This window comes from Ambystoma mexicanum, chromosome 10, assembly GCF_040938575.1.
Source record: "Ambystoma mexicanum isolate Mex_15411 chromosome 10, UKY_AmexF1_1, whole genome shotgun sequence".
In the NCBI taxonomy this organism is placed as follows: Eukaryota; Metazoa; Chordata; class Amphibia; order Caudata; family Ambystomatidae; genus Ambystoma; species Ambystoma mexicanum.
Window position 1 is genome coordinate 1,170,846,609 of NC_090932.1, and position 21,326 is coordinate 1,170,867,934.

The 21,326-nt window shown below is 45.1% G+C and overlaps 1 protein-coding gene and 1 long non-coding RNA gene across 4 annotated transcripts in view; one reads left to right on the forward strand and one right to left on the reverse strand.

Moving 5' to 3' along the window:
* Nucleotides 1–17,831, forward strand: part of LOC138493297 (uncharacterized) — a 29,353-nt gene extending 11,522 nt beyond the window's left edge. The window contains exons 2-3 of the long non-coding RNA XR_011276360.1: nucleotides 10,456–10,609; nucleotides 17,393–17,831. This is a non-coding gene — a long non-coding RNA (uncharacterized lncRNA). The remainder of the gene's footprint in view (nucleotides 1–10,455; nucleotides 10,610–17,392) is intronic.
* Nucleotides 1–21,326, reverse strand: part of LOC138492131 (uro-adherence factor A-like) — a 1,977,591-nt gene that overhangs the window by 988,922 nt on the left and 967,343 nt on the right. The gene's annotated exons all lie outside the window — the stretch shown is intronic.

The following is a 21,326-nucleotide window of genomic DNA, read 5'->3' on the forward strand; positions in this document are numbered from 1 at the left end:
GCCTAAAGTACAGGCCAAAACGATTGCATTTTGGCATGGAGGGCATGATAAATCGGACTCTTCTAGCGGTCTTGGCACATAACCATAATGTTGGCCGTCAACAAAGTAGGACGACCGGAACTTTAGGGACGCTTCGCTACAATAAGGCCTTCACTAAAAGAAGTAAACAATGGATTATCAAACCAGTGTTTGAGGATATGCAATATGACTTTATTGAGAGACTTATTGTTGATGTCCTAGATAGGCACATACATGGAGTTGTGAACGAACCTGTGCAGGGGACAACTGCATTGCCACCCAACATTGCCTCTGTTCCATGTCCACCTAAAGAAGAGCTCATTGAGAAATACACATCACGGTTTAAATGATTGTAATTTGATTGTCTGTTCTCTCGAGTCTCCTCATGTCGCAGGCCCATTGAATATGTGTATCTATGTAATGTGTAAATAAAAGTGATTGCTCAGTGTACATGCAATGTGTCTCTCCACCGTTGCCCCTCCCTTCACCGTGCAGTAGTGCGAACCACCCGGGTGTCACCTGTGACTTTGCTCTCGAGTCTCCTCATGTCGCAGGCCCATTGAATATGTGTAGCTATGTATTGTGTAAATAAAAGTGATTGCTCAGTGTACATGCAATGTGTCTCTCCAACCTTGTTCATTTGCGCATTGAATTAAACCAAACAGTAATATAAATCATTTTTCAAAATATATAGAATGTCTCCGTATTTATGGTTCTCTGGGGCTGCAAATACACGCACACAAAATGCAAAGATGGAGTGTAAATTTCAAGTCCTGTGAGATGGCCTTACACTGAATGTAGCTAACTAGGAATGTGTGCTTGTTCAAAGTGTAGGTCAGCTGCTTTGATTTTTTTGCTCGGGTGCCGGAATGGCCCACGACTCAGTATAAGGTTCTATTGTTATTCGACCTTGACAGGCCGGGACCATCCCGAAAGACTTCTTTTTGGGGGTGTGGTGCAATAACGTAAACGATAATGAATATAATTTCAGAAACGAAAGCCATTTAATGTTCGTTCATTAGAAGAAATAACGTCGGCATAGAAGGAGTGGTATTTCGGGGCTGCCCTACGCACAGACACAATGGAAAATGCAAATATAATGTAAGTAACTCTTTAGATGAGTTTATACCGCAATTTAATTACTATACAGTAGCTTTAAAGACGGGTTAAGTTGTACTTGTTCGTTCTATGTGGCATATTGTTTTGTACCGCGCACTATCTTGAGGAGAACCATCTCCTTTTACGGAAGCACCTCAAAACCTTCCTCTTTGCTTCTGCTTTCTCTCTCCCTCTCCCCTGCTACAACTGGTCCACTGTCTGCGACCTCGGTCCTGGGCCCTTCCACTCTCCACCTGCACTGCCTCCCTGTCAACCCCTGCACTGGGGGACTGTCTCAGTATCCTACAGCCCCCCCTTGACGTATAATACCCAGTTGCACTGTCCTAGCTATGAAATAATTTCCTGACCTAATATATAAAATGAATAATTTTAATAAAGATCTGATGGTGAGACTAATTTCATTTTTTATGTTTTTCAAACAGGTACATCATCCATTATTGTATGTGTCACGAGTACCAGACACCGGCGGATGGGTTTTTCAACCGCCAGTTGCTTCTCCGCGTGAACAACGTTACCACCCTGACCATTTTATGGGACGATCGCCAAGTACAACTATGCCCTTACGCGGTACTAACGGCTAGATGCAACATACAGACCGTTGTGGTGGCCTACTGCCTCGTTGTTGGAACAGCCATGCGATTATCAGTGCGACCGAAGAGCTTACTTTATCGTAAACCAACACCCTGTATACTGCACACGAACATCGCATGCCTCAAGACAAACTATTTTGGATCGAGAGCAAATAAAAATGCAAATCGCTGAGTATTCTCAAAACATTTGATGTCAAATAAATGTACTTTGCCAAATGTACAATCTTGCCGTTTGCTTTTAAACCACAGTTTCATATTCCGAATTGTGGCGCTGTATTGTGAGATGATCTAAGACCCTGTGTGCAGCAAAGGAACATCTTGTGCCTCAAAACGAACTTTTTGGAACGTGAGCAAATAAAAATGCAAATCGCTGAATATTCTCAAAACATTTGATGTCAAATAAATGTACTTTACCAAATTTACAATCTTGCGGTTTAATTTAAAAGTACAGTTTCATATTCCCAATTGTGGCGCGCTGTGTTGTGAGCTGATCTGTGTTGGTTTCCGGGTTCTGTGTGTAGTCGCGTAGAAGACACCTGGGCGTGTTTGCCTACGCAGCTCAGTCACGTCACGGATAGAGGCGGGGAATATGAATGTTTTGATAAAGTCTGTTTCAGGGGCGGGGGATTTGATTTAGTGCCGCAAAAGCAGGTGAGCCAGGGCGATGGGGGGAAATGATAGGATTATCAGAAAATGGCGGCTGATTTCGAGTGCGTTAATGGACGAAAAGTCGGGTAAGGTCCATAGGAAAGTTTTCTACGATCTACCGAGTTATGCTTAAAAACACATGGCCGAACCGTAGGGACAATAAAAAAAAAGTCCCGGAACTATCCTTTAATTGTGTTATTTATGTCATGTCGCCAAATAAATATTTGCATATGTTTATATGGTTATTTAGGGACATGACTTTAAGCATTGAATGAATGACACTCATTTGTCTCTGCTTCACCCATGTGACAGAATGGATAAACCAGACAGGTGCCATCCCCTCTCCTTCCTTTTCCGTACACTTGCTGTCCCAGACCTGTGGATTCCAGCACCACAGTAGCATTGTACAGTAGGAATTATAACATATGGTGTGGATACCAGTATCTAGAAGCCTTTTAGATTGTCAATGATTACATATAGTGTGGACAACAGTGACAGGAGGGCCTTTTACATAATGACATACAGTGTGGACACCAGCATCATAAACGCTTTTTTACAGTGGCAGTGATGTCATATATTGTGGGCACAGTCACAATGAAGCTTTGCTTTACAGTGTCAGTGCTGGCCTATATTGTGGGTCGCGGCAGCATGAAAATATGTTGTCAAATGCTCTTATGTACTTTTGGTGACCTAGCATTTTTGTTTTTTTTTCTAATGTTACTCTACATAACTGGTTGTAAATTGTAAGGTGTTTTACCAATTTTTTGGAAAACATGTGCTGTGAAATTACACCATTTTAACACAATCTTTAAAAAATGTTCTCTGCAGGGAGACCCCCAGACCAGTCTGACTTAGCTGGGCTCCGTTGCTATGCTTAGTCGCTCACAATATTTCGTGGGAAATATGTATGCCACACCATAAAAATAAAATCACCAGCCACCACTACCGGGTGCATTATTTCTGAATCATGGGAATTGAAACGAGCATTGGAAATGCCAACAGTTTGGGCTTTTGTGTAGGCATGGGAAAGGCTCTTGCAATGCCCTTCCATAGTGGAATTAACTACCATTGATGGTAGCAGGTACAAAATAGTGTGAGGACATGAGCATCTAATAGCAGTGCCTGGCAAATGTCTGATACTTACACATAAGCCAAAAGTGTTGTCTTTGCCAATGCTTGTTCTTAACAGTGAAGGACACGCACCACGTGAAAAGCATGAGAATTGTCAAGAGTCCTACTTTTCAAATATAGTTCTTTTTGTCCCTCCTAAAAAGCATTTTACAATTTTATTTGCACATTTACTTGGTTTGGGTGAGGGTTAATTTAGGGCAGAGAAAATAAATGCAACAATTAAAAATATACACTATTTTCGCAAAATCAATATTTTCCTTAAGCTTTAGTACATGACCAGTAATTAATTGCACTCGTGATAATAAATTGGGCATTATTGGACGTGTATTGTTGCTGTGACTTCAATGAAGTTGTTCAAAGAAAAAAATAGGTCACCTCCGCCTTGTCTGGTTAAACTGTGAGTGTGCAGCTGTGCTACACTAAACTCTATTGCTGCATGTGACAGGCTGTAGTGTACCTGCTGCTTTCACCGGTCAGCACTGTCGGGGAGAGGGGTTCCAGGGACAACAGAGCTGCCGTCAAAAGCTGAGCAAGGTCAGAGCGGCAGCGCTATTCTGCAGTGCTGGCTAAAGCACGTTCGGTTCTCACCACTGCAGTGTCTGACTCTTTGTTGGCTCCTTGCTTTTAGACTGCAAGCAGCACTCATTTCTTCCCCACTGTTTGCACTTGTCCTTGAGTTTTGCCTCCCCACTGAAGACAGAGCAGTACCGACTTTGACACATGGCATGGGACATTGTTTATATTTTCTTCTTTCGTTCTATAAAGAAATCCATTTGCTCGGGAGTTGAGATTTGGAATGTGCCCCCCCCTCACTCCCCGAGCCTTTCTTCCCTTTGAACCAGCTAATATTAAAAAGTTTGACCTACCGTCAAATTCGTGGGCTCACGTACACCTGGGGTTTTGTAGCGATTGCTTTGCGGAGGTTTTTGTACAATCTGGACTGGTGATCAGAGAGCTTCAGCTAATGCAACAGTTGCCAAAAGGGAGGAGTGTGTTCCCCCAACGGGATTTGCACGGGAGCCTAAATGCATTTTCCTAAAAAGATTAGCGTTATCCTTCAACGTAAATAGGTGAAACTATTGACAGTTGGAAAACATGTCCTCTTTGAATGCATTATGAAACAAACAAGTAAAAAAAAGCATACAGAATAACATATAAAAGTGAATAATATCAATACTTTAGCTATTTTAAAAAATATTATACATATGAGGTGCATGGTATCTTTGCCATTCAAAGATGGCTGCACGTTTGGCTTGTTTCCAGACAGCTTTCTTAGAGACAGTCACCCAAGCATGACTAAGGGGCAGGGAATGGCAGGGATTCAATAACCTAACTGCATATCCCTCCTCAAATGCCATCCCCATTAGAAAAGCATTACAGGCACTCATTCAAAGCCCATATTTGAAGCTCTTATGTTAAAGCTCCTAATTTTAATGACAATGGTTACGGCTTAAACGTAGCACTTTTAGGGCCCCCTAATAGACCAAACTAAAATGGAACCAGACAGAGATGCCCACTATCTGCAATGTTATTTTTTCTAACATTGGAACAGTAAGTGGAATTTCTTAGGACAGAATTTGCTGAGGCATTCATACTGGTAGATGAAACTAAGCACCTGATATTCCTTCATGCTGATGATATGCTATTGTACATTTAGATCCAGGAAAGAAAGCTAACATACATATTAGAGATATTTGATAATTTTTCTACACTCTCCGGCATAGCTATAAATTGGGGGTATATCCTGTCACTTTCCGCTCACTGCCTTGGCTTTGCTTGGGGGTCATTTGTTGCCTGAACTTGAAATAACATGGGCTGAATATTTCTTTGCAATATTTGTGGATTACTATCTGTCACAATGTTAAGGACTCACATGAGCGTAACAGTGCAGGCGTTGGATGGCATGTCACGCTCCATGGGACTCTGAGGGAAATTATCCTTATCAATGATAGGACATGCAGTCTTGGTTAAGATGATTATCCTTCCTCTCCTGTTATATTATTTCACAAATGTCCCGTTTGATATACCAAAGTCCTTTTTTCTGACTTTAAACTGTAAGGATTTGGGACGCTATTATAAAGGTAAGCCACGCTGCCATGCAGTTGAACAGTTGTTTCTTTATAAGTAACCTCACAGCAAGTGGGTATAACAGCCCCCAGCTTCACACACTAGCCTCTCCCTTTCCTTCTTCCTCTTCGACTGCTTCAACTCGCCTCCTCAGCATTCTCTCTACAACTCTCATTCCATTCAGCTACCATTCCAATCAGAACAGAGAATCATGCTTAACTATATACATTCTTACAGGGTAGGACAATGCAGTGGCATTGTATTCCCTAGAAATGAAAATTACTTACACACTATATAACAGACTTCTTTGGGGAATAGGAAGACAGAGAATCTTGTTGGACACTCTGTTTGCCCTATGAGGACAGTGGCATACAACTACTGCACTTGAGCTGTATTACCTTGCTGGTCAACTCCAACATATCTCCTTGTGGCTATCGGACAAAGTTAACCTAGACACGGAACAGATGCAGAAAGCCATAGACCCTATTATGTTAAAAGAAGTCCTTTGGGATGATGATAAATTCTTCCCATGTCGCCCCTACATTTTGCAGTTAAGTAAGAGACTCTGGCAGAGGGCATTCAAGTTATTGGGACTACATGCTATGTATTCCCCAAATGTCCCCTTGGTGTCCACATTTTGCTGAAATGATCGAGAGATACAACTCATGAGGAGATGCTGCAGGTGGACACATGGGGTGACAGGTTTGGAAATTGCGTGCTATTGCAATTTACGGAATTGATGTCTGAGCACGCACTACACGCAGGATCCTTTCTGTCATATTAACAATTGGTGCAGACTGCAGAGACTTTTTGACTGGATTTACCTGGGGAGCGAGTGGCGCATCGGACACTTGCGCTGCTATATGAACTAGATGAAAGTGGAAAATGTATGAACCCATTATATAAATGGTTGTTGTCCAGTTCACATAAGGATACACTCTGGGTGAAAGCTATTTGGGAAAGAGACCTTGACACGTGCCTAGAGGATGCAGACTTGGATAAAGCACTGATGTACATTTGTTAAAGTTGGGGTTGATTTGTGTGCAACAACTGGAGACAGGCTGAACAGATTTTTAAAACAAAATCTTCCCCCAAGCTCCCAATACATCCCTGCCCATCTGTGAATGTGTGATTACCGATCGAAATGGACATCCCTGTTCTTCAAAATAATACAAATCTGGGTTATAAAAAGCTCTGATTTGGGGAGATTGATGGAGAACCCAAACTGGAACAGAAAGTTAAGTACGTTCTGAAGACTCCTGGAAAGTTCCTCTGGCGAGAAACCCCTTACCTGCCATTTGTGTAGATGAGTATAGACGTATAGACCCCTCAATCTGAGCATATCTGCCACAGCATTCATAAGCTTCATGAACACTAGCAGAGCAGAAATGTGGCCAAAAGGCAGAGCAATCTATTGGAAGAGTTGATTCATTACTGAATAATAGAGGCACATTCAAGTAAGCACCCTTTAGATCCACCGTACATATGAAATTTCCTGGACTTAAAATGTATATTGTCGTGGCCTGGTGGCAGTGATCTGGATACATTTAAATATATAGCTAGATGTGTTAGATATAGTGGCAGAGGAAAGTATACAGTTAAAATTGAATTGCTACATTTAATTTTTTCACTTTATTTCCACTGTGACGTGCTGCAGAACCATTTGTGTGTTAGCGTATGGGCCTGGAGGTATCAAAGCAAATAATGGGCTTGCCCAGGAAGCCCCTTTTGGTTTCTGCTTGAATGTCTGTCTCCTTCTCACCCAGTAGAACAAGGTATACATCCTCTAGGGTTTGGTGTAGTAGCTGGGAGCATAAATCCGTCTTTGAAAACAATGGGGAAGCCACACCAGGGAGATCATTACTAGAATCCTTTTGATCATAGGAAGACAGGAGAGGGGTATAGTGCAGCTGGAGAAAGGACCAGTACACAGCAGAAGGATCCAACCTTCTTTAATATCATCATCGTCATCATTGTGGTTATTTCTGAACCAGTTCCATAAAACAATACAAGGAAAAAAACGTGGTTAAGAACAATACCTCAGCTGATCAAAAATGAATACAGTACTACAATAAGCTAAACATGAATGATTAAATATACAACCAAGAAAGTGCTTACGTAACATTTTACAGCATACATTTCCTGTGTCTATTCCAGGTCCTTGCAAGATAGCCTGATGCTGCAAAGACACATATTTCTCTATGGGCATCTTTTCACAGGGCCAGTGCATAAATTATGGTCCGAATGTTAAACAAGGGAAATAACAAAGAGCGATGGATGTCCTGTAAATAGGGGCAACAAAAAGAAAAGATGGAATTCATCTTCAGGTGAAGTCTTACACATTGGGCACAGATTGGAGTAATATAAATTCCGATTGCTCAGGACACACACGGGGGGAGGGTGCCAAACTTAGTGTAGAGAGTCCTCTCAGAGGGCACAGCAATCCAGGTGAGATAGTTTTTAAACCCAAGGAAGTTTTAAATCTCATATATTGAGTAGTGAGGGTTTGCTGGTACACTCGATCAAGTAGATCTACTAAAGCCCACTTGAATAAACGTTCTTCACAGCATTAATGCTTGAGACATCAGTGGTCTCGGGTGTATCCCATAAATGGCCCAACCCTATCAATTTTAGGATGGTTTTAATATAAGTGTTCCATGGCCAGGTTTTGCTATGATTGCCCCTCAGGACATCAGTGACAGCACCTTTGTAATCGGACAATTCCTCCTTAGACCACCGTCTGATCCAAATGGTTACAGGTTTAATCCTAATCCTGTTGGGGAATATGAGAATGTGGGGGATTAGAACAGCATTGGAGAGAACATTTAGTGCCTTAAACGTGCACGAAAATACAAGCTGCGAAAGTCCTTGTAAAAATGATCAAACAGCGTGGAAGCCAGCAGCCTTACACACACACCCAACATAGATTCCCTTATGAAGTCCCAACAAAGCATGACCAGCCACTCACCCTATAGCCAAGCATAACACTGTTGTACAGCTGCATTTAACATCAATTAGGGAAATATAAAACAGCCCTTTACATTAAACTGAGCATGCAGTACATGTAGGCCATGAGATCTCGTTGGCCACCTCACAAGGATGAAAATCCTCACCCCCACAGCAGAAAGTATCAGCCAAACCTTTGCAAAGAAGCATACACACATCTCAACTGTAACTTTGTAGAGCACACAGTTAAATGCTGCACAGTGATTGGCTAAGAGCAGGGAGGCGAACCAGTTCCCAAGCTCGAGATGCGGTAGTGAGATCATGAGACAGCAACAATGTGATAGCAAGCCCAATGCTAAAAGAACAGAACACTGCATTCTGATTGGTTCAAATATATTGGTCTAGTTGAGTTCCCAGGCAAACAGGCTAAAGTCCTATACCAAATCGTGTTCCTGAGCAGTATGTCAAAATGTAGTAGAATGACGGTAATAAGCCTGGAAGAGCAGAGCAATTCCTGGTGGAAGACAAGCCTGTTAAGACAGAGCGAATAAGACACAACTGTGCCCTCTGCAGGATACAGCACATCTATAATGCTCCATTTGTTAAGGAAGAAGTCATGCAGAAAGCCATTACACATCAAGTAGGATTGATTGGGATTCATTGATTTATTTTCCAGAAGCTCACACATAACCCTCACTGCATTTACATAATAGAAATAAAGACACCTTCATGAAGTCACATGTTTTATAGATACCCACAAATATAAGCATGTAAATACAGACACATATCCTTGTCATTGTAAGAGAATGAAGTTCGCAAGCAGCTAAGTCCCAGCGTGAAAGCTCAACAGGATAGATGAAATCATGAGAAACTTAATGTTCACAACGATGAATTGCAAAGTGTACCAGAGATAAATGGTTTACAATGATGAGAATGGTAAAATGGTGATGGTGCTAAACTGTTTAGGTCAACGGCAAAGGATGTCAGGTTACAATCTCAATGCCACACTGTCACACGTCACAAGGCGAATGGTTGAAATGTACGTAATCATTCGCTCAACTCATACTTCTTGTGAAGCAACCAATTGCAAGTTGTGTTTAGCTGATACATGTTTAAGAGAGAGCTATCCAATTATAAAACGTGCGAACGGAGATGAGCTCAATGGAAATTAATATTTTTAATAATCTAATTTAGTCATGTGGTTAGATTAAACCAATAGAGTTAGGAAATGTATGGAAACGCTCAAACTGGTACTTTAGAGATTGTTATCTCAGATTCAGATTGAATTTATGGCCAACTGGTGAGATACTCAGTGTTAGATCAAAAGTCCCCTCTAAGCCTGCATGCAGAATATGCTGGTCTGAGGGCATCGTCGAGTCACTAAAGCACCTGGTCTTATTCTGCCCGACAATGGAGGACAAAAGATGTCAATTTATGATAGAATTCAGCAAGAACTATGTCAGAAGGTCAGAAGAGGTTTGGGGTTGGAACTACTAAGAAGTAACCATATTTCACTCATCCTGGCACTAGTGAAACTGTTGATTGAAATCTTTTCAAGAATCAAGTCTTGCTTAAGTCAAGGAAAAGTGGACCACGAGGACGTGATTAGAGCAAGGCCTGGATGATTTAAGAATTAGCAATGTTTCTTTTTGTTTCTCCACTTTTCTCTCTTTTTGTTCCACTTTATTCTCCTCTTTTCTTTTCCTTTTTTTGCATTTACATGAATTAATTTGGCTTACTTTGGTTTTAAATGTCCATATTAAGGCAAAAAAGGTTTTCTTTACTGTTGAACCAAATAAAGCCTTTATTATTAATAATAATTATAGTGCAAATTAGGCGGGCGAATCAGAAGCCTGAAAAATGTAAGTGATTTGTAAAATGTGATGTCTTTTTCTTTCTGTAATACACTATAAAAGCGGGCATTTTTTTTGTGCAGAATATGAACAAATGGAGAGAGCAGAAGACTGCACAAAATCACGAGGATGTACCAGAAGGCCTCCCTGATCGCTCTAGTGGGGAGAGGGAGCCTCAGATGACTTTGGATGACCATAGTGAGCCAGTGCACCTGATCCGAGAACTGCAGCAGGGAAGTGAGTATAAATGCGGAAGTTGAGTGAATGACGGTGTGAGCCACATGGGGTGTTTTGTTTTGCTCTATCTTGTTTTCTTTTCCTTGTAGTAGAAATTGAAGAGAGCTCCTGTAGCGGGGAGCGGTGATGTCATGTAAAATTTAAATGTGTTAAATGAAGTGTACACATCCCTCAGTAAAGGAGGGAGGGGCAGCGCTGCTTTAGAAATGAGAGTGGGAGGTCCTGCACTAACGAGGACTGTACCTTCCACCAGCGGTACGTGGTGAGAGGCAGAGAATAGTAGAAATTGTAGAACTGTGATTTTTTCCTTGCATTGTATATATTTACATAGTGGTGAATGATTAGAGGCAAATGTTGATCATATTTGGAGTGGGGAAAAGATTGGGGTGGAGACTGTTTGGGAGCGTTGTGGTTTTTGGAAATTTCTGTTTATGTGCATGAGCGCACTGTTTTTGTGCTCAGGTGTGGTTTTTCTATTGACGTTTACAATTTGTGGCTTTTGAAGCAAGTTAGGAGTGCGCTGCAGAGGGGCGTCCCTATGAGATAATGTGAAGGCATTGTTTTCATTTCGATTTTGTGCAAAGAGCTATATAGATCAATTGTGTTTGTGTTTCTTTGTATAGAAGAGAAATGAGTACTCCATTAGAGCACATGTGCAGGGAGCTACCAAAGTATAGGGAAAAGATCATTAAATATAATCAGGAGGGGGCGGTAGGAACAGAAGGGACATTTTGTACAGCCTGGCCAGCTGGGGGCACGCACAACAAAAGTGTCATAGAGCACTTGTATACCCATTTATTGTCCAACTATAAGGGTAAAAAGCTGAAAAAGAGGCAAAGTATATTAGAGCTCTGGAAGCTCTATGAAGAAGGTGAACATAGTAATAAAGGAAAGGGGAAGGTGTATGTACCCCGCCCCTGTCAGGTAGTGCAAATATGACACAGGCTTCAACTCCGGTGCAGTCCATACCCCAGACGAGTGCAGAGAAAGGCACCCTGTCGGCACAGGCTCCAGCACCTGCGCAGCCGACAGCCCAACCTGTAGTGGGCCATTATCCCTTAAACCCAGCTGCAGGATATACAAACCTCTGATATAAACCCCCAGCATATTCTGAAGATAACACACTAAGGGGAGCAAGTGCACTGAGCAACAGGCGAGATCTGGCGATAGTGAAATTAGAAAATAAAGCGTGCAAATGTTTAGAAGCAGCGATACGTAAGAGAGGAAGAATTACATAGGACGACGAGGAAAAGGGAGGGGACCTGCCCTATGGTAGATGTAGAAACATGGGCAACGGGAGAAATATTATTGAAATTGCACAAGGCAGTAATTAAAGACGTAAATGTAGAAACCGAAGAGCCTGAGCATCAGGTTGGTAGACTATGAATCGGAGATGAGTGAAAATAAAGATGAGCAGGAAGAGAGTGAGCAGAATTGGGAAACTGAACAGGATCAGGAATAAAGGACTCCTTGGGAAAGATGATTAAGGCCTCTTCCTAGAACCATGGCAGTGGTTAAGGGGAGGAAGAAGGCTGTAAAACATTATTGCCTAAAATTAGGGAGGCAGTTCCCATTGACACAGAAGAGAGGGGGCAGATCGCAATATATACCACAGACACATATTGATAAGAATAATCTGAACAAAATGTTGCCACCTCTTACAGCGGTGGCAGGTAAGTGGATCAGTACAGTAGAAAACCATACAGCAGGGACTACCTTTGCAAATGGGGATATGAAAAGTCTACTAGTCAGCATAGTTGGAGATCAGATAAACACAATTTGGGAATGAGCAGGGTACCCTTGAGTACGATTAGAAAGTGATGCACATGACGGTGCTCCATTTGATAATGCATCCCATACACGGACCATGCAATTAAGAAGGGTATACCCTGACAGAGCTGATGTAGGCACAATAATGGCACGCATATTGAAACACGACAAAGATCCTGCATTGTGTATCCAAGCCATTCAGGAAACGTGGCAAGAGGAGACAGGAGAAACGTGGGAAAAGAATACACCATTTCTCTACCATGTACTTCGAAAAGGTCTTCCTACTGAAGTGCAAGTTGAATTAGACAACATCTTAGGTATGGAAACGAACGGATGGGGTGAGATACATGCACACATAGTACATTTTTGTAAACCCAAGTGCGAGAATGAAAAGGCAGCGAAAGGCAAAGTGCAGCGTGCAGAAGCTAAACTAGTGCAAAATAAACTAGCGAAAGTCAGTATGGAGGGAGCAGTAGTAACTAGCCCTACAGATGAAAAGCAGTCAGGGTCAACACACAAATGGACTAATACACAGGACAATCACAGCAGTCGATGGGATAGGGGAGGAGTTCAAGGGGCAAATGGTAATTCACAGAATAGGTGAGGGTGAGGATTTGGGGGATTACAATCTCGATTTGGAGGAGCATGTTGGACAAGCGGGAAGATGGGACACGTAGGCCACGTACAAATGATCACACCCACACAGGAACAGCCCATACAGTACCCATCCCCACATGTAATGCAGAATGTCACCCAACAAACTCCAGCACAGGCCACTACAGTACAATCTGAACAGAGTGCCCTTTCACGAAGGACAGTAACACATTACACTGGAGATAGTGTGTTAGGAAGCAGTGCTTTTCCACTCCTAGGATCTAATACCTACACGGAATAGGAGAGCCCACAGCAAGCCCTGATGTGCCCAGTTATCTCAATCACTCCTGATGCAGACATGGAGCCAAAAGTGACAGTGAAGATACGGAACAGAATGTTTATCTTTATGGTAGACACTGGAGCCATAGACAAGCACCAGCATGGACACTCGGGGGGGGGGGGGGGGCGGGAAGGGGGGACTTTCTTCTGCAATTGTAAGGGTTCCTTTTATTGAAGACTTACCCCTCACTATAGGGACTCAAGAGATAGTCGGACCATTATTGTACAGTACAGAAACACAGATGAACTTACTAGGGAGGGATCTCCTTCAAAGGCTTAACATGACCATTTCATTCACGAACAAAGGAATAGTGTGTTCAACGCCATGCATGCATTTCAACAGGATAACCACAGTAATACAGGAACTCTGCAGCACCAGCACAGTACGAGTATTACCATTACACGAGGCTTCATTCACATATGCAGTGACCATTTTGATTGGTTATCAGGTGTACAAAAAGTGATATTCCACTTGCCAGTTTTTATTCAGACCAGCAGTAACGCACAAGGAAGCTCCAGGAACGGTATTTACATTGCACATTGCAGAAGTGATTATGAGAAAAGACACAGTCATCATATCAGGCATAGATGAGGAAGGGATGGAGTGAAGAACAGTACTATGCATAGACCCCACACTGCCACTGAGAGATGTCACTGATGAACATCTATTTGCAAACATGGATACAGATGGAGAAATAGTTTTGGAAATCACCATACCCTGTCACATGGCGATACAGCATAAGGAAGAACCAAAGACAATACTGACAGCTGCAAAAGCACCATCACAGATACACAAGGACTTAGCCCAAGTACCTAGTCGACTATGGACCAGTGACACACAAGACGTAGGGTGACTGACTTGCATAGGAGCAGTTAAAATCGAGCTCAAACTAGGTGCCATACTCCCCAGAGTAAAGCAATATTCATTGTCCAAAGATGCAGATGAGGAAATGTATGACACAATCAAAGCACTGCTCGACCAAGGCATCATGGTACCTTCAGACTCACCATGCAACACAGCCATTTATCCCCCGAAGAAAGAAAAGGGATCATCATGGAGATTCATACAGGATCTCTGCCCTCTGAATGATATAGTGAAAGCACAATATCCACTAGTGCCAAACTCTGTGTCAATATTGTGCAACATACCTGCTGATGCAGTCTACTTCTTGGTGAAAGATCTTAAAATGCCCTTTTCACAAAACCACTGCATCCAGACTCCCAATACCTGACAGCATTTTCATATTGCAGAGATTCCAGCATATTTGTTTGCCCAAAGGGTACTGCGAGTCACCCAGTGTTTTTAACAGGGTTCTTCAGATGGACTTGGGAAACATCAGCATGGTCAGTACAGTTCAACAACACGTAGACGACTTGCTAGTGTTCAGCACAACAGAGGAACTGTGCAGAAAAGATACAGTACAACTCCTGACAATACTTGCAGACAAAGGGTACAAGGTGGACAGAGACAAACTAAAATACTACCAGAAAGAAGTGGTGTACTTGGGACAGATCATATTATCAGCAGGGCGAAAGATAATCCCAGACAGAGCCACAGCAGTGAGGAACCCACCACAGCCTAAAACAAACCGGGAAATGCAGCAATTCCTAGGCCTATGCAACTATTGCCAAATATAAGTGTTCGATTATTCAACATGTGTCAGACACCTATTTCAGGCGCTCAAGGAAGCACACAAAATTCAAAGGAACACTTGCATGGACAGAGGAGATGGGAGAATGTTTTGAGGACCTAGAAATAGCAATCAACAGTGCACCAGTGCTAGCAACCCCAGATTAAAATAAGCCATTCTTTCTATTCTCACATTCAAATGGACAGGTCATGACAGCAGTACTCGCACAGCGATCATCGCAAAAACACAAGCCATTAGCATAGTATAGTGGTCTTTTGGAGCCAGAAATGCAAGGCCATTTCCCATATGAGCAGGCATTATCAGCTGTAGCATTTGCTGTACAGAAATCTGCCACCATAGTTATGGGGTGTCCACTCACTTTGTACGATGAGCATGCATTGTTCTCCATTTTAGAGAGGAACAAATCAACACTCCCTAAACAGAGAGCAAGTGGGTATGAGCTAATTTTAACAAAGCCATTACCATAGTGAGGTGTCACACAGTCAACCCAGAAACATTACCACACCAGTTGAACCTCAGGACAAAGTCCATGGCCCTCATTACGACCCAGGCGGTAAGTGAAAAACGATGTAGTTAAAGCTGCCGCTAACTGCACCAAGGACGCGCGCACGCGACCTGCCACACCCTAAATACCAGCATGGCGCAAAGCTACGCAAATGACGACCCAAGCGGACATGCACCTAACGCCATCACCCAGCCCGTTAAGTACCTTACCACCATGGTGCTAATTACGCCATCGCGAACCAACCGTAAAGGGCCTTGTGCAGTGAATCCAGCTGCCACAGGTGCACAGAATCAGCACAGGTGGAGGCAATACAGACTCAGGAAGTACAAAAAGAGCACACTCCACCCCTTCCCACACCCAGTCACACTCCAAAATGATTCCAATAGGACTAGCAATGTTGGGGCTGGAGGACCTGATAGCAATGCAAGTGTTACAACTTCAACTACAACAACAACAACAGGCTGCACAGAGGAGACGCAGGAGGAGAAGGAGGGCAAGGCAGGGACAGCAAGCCCCACCAGCACAGCCAGTGGCACCACGCAGGCAGCCCACAATCCCACGCATAAGAGCCAGTCCATTCAACCTCACCGCTGAGCAGATCCACACCCTGTACCGTTTGGACCGGGACACCATCACCGCCATCGTAGAACACAACGACATCGTCAGCATGATAGAAACACCAACCGCCATCCCACCCCTACTGAAGGTAGTGTCTGTACTCCACTTTCTGGCCACAGGCACCTACCAGCACACAGTGGGACACTTGCATGGCATTTCACAACCATTATTCTCACGTACACTGATCCAAGTGCTCGATGCCCTCCTCAAGCACACAGACGACTACATCTCATTACCACGGTCTGCCCAGGAGATTGCAAACACCAAGGTGGGTTTCCACGCACTAGCCGGCATACCTGGTTGCATTGGTGCCATCGACTGCACCCATGTGGAATTGGTGGTCCCACATGCCATGGAGGTACCGTACCGCAACCGTAAACTATTTCACTCAATCAACGTGCAAATGGTCTGTGACTCCAACAGGATCATCACACATTGCTGTGCCCGATTCCCCGGAGCAACCCATGATTCAATGGTCCTTCAGACCTCCACAATACCACGCTACATGGAGCGACATGCAGGGCCAAGATCCTGGCTACTCTGTGAGTCTCATGTCATGACCATGGAAATGTGAAGTGGGTAGGTGAACGACGTACCAATGCATACTCCACCTGGCTGAAGGGGGGGGAATGATGCATACTTCACCTGGCTGTGAGTAGCAGAGACAACGGAGCCAGATCATACCCTAAAGCAGCACACACTTCAGCTGACACCACTAAACCTAATGACCGATGTATGCAGCCCTACCACGTGAATGAAGGTGTGTCCCAACCATGACACAACCATCTGCAAGTGCATTGTACCAATTCACACCACATTGACTTCAACGAAATGCACCTACATGCACGTCACCAAACACCATCAACTGAAAGGCCTGTCCCCAATAACTGCGCATGAAGTAGGCACATGACGGACAGAAACATCAACACACCATCACACAGACAGCAAGGCCCACAAAATGTCCCTATCAACATCAGTATTGCTCACTGGGGTCATGATGAGGCTGACAGCAATGTTGCAATGATGTGAGCGTTGACATCACAGGACACGTGCCAGGCCACCAAAACAAACGGCATGAATGAACACAGTGGATGGGCCTCACAAGGCACTTGACCCGCCTGCATACATTGGTTGATGGCATGCACAACAGTCCATAAGAGCCATGAGCATATACCGGTCGCATAGTGTGAATCAATTAGTGCATTTAAAAGAGGTCCGAAGTAACAGTTGGATGCATGCCATGGTGGCACGTCATGTTTTGAAATAAACGTCATGACTGACACATACATTCTCGCCCACATACAGGTGATGCAGGCTATCCCCTGAAGAGGTGGCTCCTTACACCAGTCCGGAACCCACAGAACCAGCACGAGGAGGACTTCAACCATGCACATACACGTACCTGTGTGGTGATTGAGCAGGCATTCGGCTTATTGAAGGCACGGTTTCGCTGCCTCAGCAGGTCTGGTGGGGCACTCCTGTACCGCCATGAGAAGGTGGCAAAGATCGTCATGGCATGTGTCATGCTACACAATATGTGCGTCAGACGAAATGTGCCCCTGCCCCCTGACGCAGAACTGCAACCACCTGACGATGAGGATGATGAGGGTGGGGATGGGGCAGCACCTCATGGAGGCGGTGATGCACAGGAGGGGCGTGAAATGCGTAGTACTCTGATCAACCAATTATTCTAGCACACGCGGATGGGGGTGTCACCTGGAGATGACGGTTGTGGCACTGTGTGCGTCTGTTATATGGACACTGGGGACTGTTTACCAATAAAACACACATACGCAATGAGCAATGTCCACACATGTGATTTGTGCAAATAGGAAAAGTGTATTGTAAAAGTGATTTTGTTGAACACACCCCACTCCCCCCTCCGCCCTGAACTCCCCAACACACCTACTCCCCCCTCACCCCTCCCCCCTGAACTCCCCAACACACCCACTCCCCCCTCCTTCCTCCCCCTGAACTCCCCAACACACCCACTCTCTCCCTCCCCCCTCCCCCCTGAACTCCCCAACACACCCACTCCCCCCTCACCCCTCCTCCCTGGAATCCCTACAAAGGTGTGAGAAAGTCTGTGATGCAGTGTCTGATGTTGGATTTCTCCACTGTGCGGCCACTATTGGCAGCCCCCTCCCCTGGCCCCCGGGGCACCCCTGCCTGTGCTACGCAGGTTCCTGCCCGATCGGCGGATGGGGCTGCTTGGTGTCGAACTGGTACCCGAGGAGGTTCCTGCCTGCTCATTTGGACGCATGTCCCGAATTGTCTGAACTAGTTCAGAGATGACGTGCCGCACTGCGGCGAGTTCTGCGCAGATGTCCTTTGTGGAGGACTCTATAGCAGCCTTCACTGTCTCCGCGCATTTCTCCATTGCTGCCCTTGCCCCCCCACATTCGGCAACATGCTCAGTAAGGAGAGAGGAGAGTTGCTGCTGCGATCTCCTCCAGCGTTTGTTGATTTCTCTGGCCCATGGATAAATGCAGTGCTATTCCCATTGGGCTGCTCACCTCCTGCACCGAGGATGGAGAGCCTGGCCAATCCTCATCCTCTAACTGCCCCTGTGTGGCATCCGCATGCGGGCTGCTTTGGGACAGGTAGGGGGAATGAGGGTGGGCAGTGGGGCTTCCGACATCAATCTGAATAATCCCTGCATCACTGTCGGAGGAGGCTGCATTGGCAGCAGTTTCCCCAATAGTGCTGCTTGCAGCAGAGCCTGTCCCTTCTGTGGCCACCATTTGGGTAATGTCTGCTGCTGCTACTGTGCTGCCTGCTGGGGTGGCTGTCAGTGCCCTGTCCTGTTTTCTTGGCACGGATTTTGGCTGCTGTGGGGTTTTCCTCGGTACGGCAGAGGTGGAGGGTTGTGGTGTTGGCACTGTTGTCCTGGCCCTCTTGGCATGTGTGGAGGCAGTGGTGTCCTCATCCTCAAGGTCGGAATTTGAGCCTGTGGTGGAGCAAAGGAGGGAAAGTGTTATTGATGGGTCTGCGGACATTGGGCGGGCATTGTGACGACTGGCATCTTATCAGTTAGCACATTTGAGGCAGGGGCATACGGGTTGTCTCCCTTTTGTGTGGAAGTAGCATGGAGGTATGTGGGTGCCTGCAGTTAGGGTGTGCATACTGCATGTGTACAGGGTGGAGATCGGATGTGTCTTTGGGCAGTCTCCTGCTGATGTGTTGCATTTACACTATAAGGCAACATTGTACTTCACATGAATGGACTTTGGTGACTTTTGCATGGCTTGATTTAAGCCACCTACCTGCATCGCCTGATGTCGGGGCTCCTCTCTCCATTCCTCCTACTCCTTCTATGCTCTCCATGCCGACTGTGGAGGCACAGATTTCCTCCCAGGGCTGCAATTTAATTGGGGACTCCGGTCCTCCCCCGGTTGCCGTGCCCAGGTTCCTGTTTGCTGATAGGATGCTCCTGACGCGGAGCCGGAGATCGTCCCACCACTTGCGGCACTGTCTCACATTGCGGGGTACTGTTCCCACAGCACTGACCCGCTGAGCTACTAGGGCCCATATGGCCTTCTTCTTTGCTATGGCCGGTCTGGTCATTTGGTTTGAGAATACCACTGCGGCGTTCTCCTGAAGGGTCTCCGCAAGCATGTTAAGCTCCTCCCTGGTGAAACGGTCTTGCCGCTGGCGGTCACAGGCTTTTTTAACAACTTTAGGCATTTTCTTGCAGGAAGAAGGTTGCTGATGGTATTTGACGGGTCTCAGGCTCGGATGTCCACTGGTTGCGGAGGATGCCAATGGATTGTGTTTTTAAAGATGGCCGCCGTGCTCGTTCCCATTCCGCCGCGATGACGCTACTTCCGGTTCCGCTTATTTACGGTCACCGCTAATTGCGGTGACTGCTAATTGCGGTGACCGCTAACTACGGTCACCGCTATGAACGGTGGTCGGGGTGACGGTAGTGCACCTTGCGCGGCATACGATGCCGGTAGGTGCCGTTTTGGGGTCATTAACGCCATGGCGCAGTTTACATTACCAGCATGGCGTAATGCTCGTGCACGATGGGTCGTAATGTCCCGCTTTTTACGGCTTTGACCAGCACGTAAACGTTAGTTACGCCATGCCGGTAATGTCGTATACTTACCGCCTGGGTCGTAATGAGGGCCCATGACTGTAACGTATATGAGGGAGAGCCAGACGAATACAGCAGAGTGAGCGAAGACCCTCTGGACATAAGACAAGTGTATGCTTTCCTGAGCATAGACCAGGGAAGTTGTCAAGACATACAGGAGCAGCAGTAGTAAAATGTAAAGGATCAAGAGGAAGAGTTTCTATCTATATTTATTTTTATATAGCGCTGTTCGCCCACAGACCTCAGAGCGCTCACAAAGGATGGACACATAGTGCACAAAACATTACTACAGCAGAGTTCTGCTATTGTCAGAATGCACACAATAATGGAGGAGAGAAATCGACACTCTCCCCCGAACCACAGAAGCCGAATGAATTCGACCCTCCACCCGTGGTTGGCACAGGCACCTGATTATATACACAGGACACCACATGGCAGCCAATGGGGGGAAGAGGAGTTAGGAAGAGGCTGTGGATAGGATAGGGATGTAGGAACACTGGATAGAGGGTTAGGGAACTCCTAAGGTGGATAGGAAAGGGGAAGCACAGGGAAAAAACCTCCTTATCTAGTTTTTGTACTCAACCAAACACATAGGGTATGCTTTATTAATCTTGCCTCCTGCCTACCTCTAAATCGTATAAACACACCTTAATACGTGTGAACATGTAACAAGATAAACATATAGCAAGCATAGATGAACACAAACAATGGAATTAGATTCCATACATGAAATACATGACACATGGCCCGTTGGGCAAGCTGAAGCAACACTGAACACATATAGCCATAATGTACACGCCCAGACAAGGACACCAGATCACTGTTGTGCCCAAACAGCCCCTAACCCTGAATGTCCTGTACTGTATGTTACTGATTTAGCAACCCTAAACATTGTCCGCACTCTGCCGTGTGCCTTTAAACACACGAGTATTAAGCATCGAAGTCCTTAACAAGGATTTACTGAAAACACACACTTTTCTGTAAATTCGTAATGTGCCCAGTACTTATCTGAGCGGCCCCACGGGACCACTCAGAGTCTGAAGAAAATGCCGTAACCACTGTCAGCCAGCCCGCCCGCATTCATCCTGCTTCCCAGTATTTACCAGCGTAATGTGCCCGTTACTTATCTGAGCTCCGAGC